Below are 2334 nucleotides of genomic sequence, written 5' to 3'. Positions count from 1 at the left end.
GGGCAATCCTACTTCCGTAGTGATACTGCCTCGGAAACCCAAGGAGGGGTCGCTATGAGTCGGGGCCGACTCGACGGCACATAACAACAACAACATAAGGTCTGTTAAACTTGGCATAAGAAAAGCCATAAGAAAGGAATGCTTATATCATTAACAGAAGGGTTAGCTAGGGCCTAGCAGACCAACAGCATCAGGCCTGAATAAGCACGATGGGTCAGTGTTTTTAGCACAGTGAATGCACATATAGTGAATTAATGCATAGACTTTGGGTCAGATAGACCTGAGTTCAAGCTCAGGTTCTATCACTTAACAGGTTGAGTAACAATTCATTCATTTATACAACAAATATTTAATTAAGAATCAGCCATATGCCTGGAACTGTTGTAGGCAATAGAGATACAGCAGTAAACAAAACACATCAAAGTCCTGGTTCTAATGAACCTAAAATCTAGCAGGGCCTGAGGTAAGAATGTGTATATCTGAAGAATCCAGCAAAGAGTCTAGTGTTGCTGGAGCAATTTGAGGGGAAAAGTTACTTAATCTTAAATATACAAATAGGAATAATCACAGTATCTACTTCATAAGATATATGAAGATTAAATGACATAATGATTAGAGAGCATGTAGTATAGTGTCTGGCACATAATAAACATCAACTGTATTTCATTAATTCACTAATTCGGCTAACCCATATAACAATCACCCAGCAAATGTTAACAATGGTGGCAGGCACTGTTTTAAGCATGGTGGGTATAGAATAAACTATATGTTTACATTCTAGAAGGAGGAGAAAGTAGACATTGGGGGGGTGCAGGAGGAAGCAATTTCAGATAGTGATATGGTACAGCAGAGTGACTGGAGCCAGGGATAGGTAGATGGACACTTTCAATTGAATGGTTGAAGAAAGCCTCTCTAATGAGATATACGTAAAGCTGAGACCTGAATGACAAGAAAAATTCAGCCATGGAAATGTCTGAGAAAATTAGTCTAAGCAAAAGAAACAGCAAGAGCAAAGGCACTAGAGTAGAAAAAGATTTCCATTAAGGGAAAAGAAAGAAATTATGTGTTGTAGTATGAAATAGGAGAGGGAGATTGGTAAGGAAAAGTTGAGGTGGGGAATTTGTAAAATGCTAATTTTACAATAAAATTTTACAATAAAATCCTTCCAGGGTCTATATTTCTCAAAGAAGATGTTGTTGTTGTTATTATATGCCGTACAGTCGGACCCCACTCATAGTGACCCCTCCTTGGGTTTCTGAGGCAGTATCACTATGGAAGTAGATTGCCCAATCTTCCTTCTGAGAAGTGGCTGGTGGGTTTGAACCAGCCAACCTTCTGGTTAGCAGTCAAGTGCCTTAGGCATGACACTACCAGAGCTTCTTTAAAGAAGATAGTAGGTCTAAAATTTGACTTACGAGTTCTTAAAGATAATTTTCCCCCCTCATAACTGCATAATGGCATCAACTGTGAAGTTTTGATCACATTCCTCTTGCCATCCAATGATCTTTTCCTTGGACCTGAAAATAAGAAAATAACAGCCCAGTATGATCCCTTGATTTGTTTCAAAGTGGCTCGGGTTTCTTTTCACAAGCAGAATAACCATTAGCAGAAATTTTGATCTCTAAAATATCACAGAAAAAATATGGAAAAAGTCTTAGTCTCAAACATTACTCGGGTGTTTCCTCATGTTTTGGGGGGGGTTATTGCAGTTATTTTTAACTTTCCACCCCACCCTCACCCTTCTACTGCCAACTTCTTTCCTAAAGGAGTCCTGGTGGCGCAATGGTTAAGCACTCAGTTGTTGTAGTGTAGTAAATTACTTAGTGTGGCTTTTCTACCCATAAGTCTTTGTAAACTCCAAGGTGGGAATTGCTATTAGCAACTGAGGAGATCCTGATTTTAAAGTCCCCACCTGGGTTATTTCTGTTGGGTGTGGCACAATACAATGTTCTGGGAGGTTCCCACTCTCTCTCACACGCTTAGAGTTCTGATGCTGTGATTGGCTAGTTTGACCACCCTTCCGGGCTCAAAAGGAGGCTTCCTGGAGGCAGAACTCTCTCACTCTGACTGCTGGTGGAGGAAGACGTGCTGCCGAAAGAGACATGCGCCCCTGAAAGAGACACGTGCTGCTGGGAAAGAGACATGCTTTGCTGAGTGAGACACCGAGGGACCAGCACTGCTGGGAAAGAGACTGTGAGAGACTGTTGGCTGAGGGACGGTGGACTGGGAGAGAGACTGAGTGTTCTTCCTGAACTTGAGTTGTAGCCTGGTGCTTCCCTAATAAATCCCGTAATCCGCGAGTTCTGTGTGGCCACTGCAGCGAATTATTGAACC

The sequence above is a fragment of the Orycteropus afer genome, unplaced genomic scaffold (genome assembly GCF_000298275.1).
Source record: "Orycteropus afer afer isolate SDZICR_OR568_19922 unplaced genomic scaffold, OryAfe1.0 scaffold00147, whole genome shotgun sequence".
Classification (NCBI taxonomy): domain Eukaryota; kingdom Metazoa; phylum Chordata; class Mammalia; order Tubulidentata; family Orycteropodidae; genus Orycteropus; species Orycteropus afer.
The sequence above is the reverse complement of the archived record's forward strand: the minus strand, read 5'-3'. Positions refer to the sequence as shown.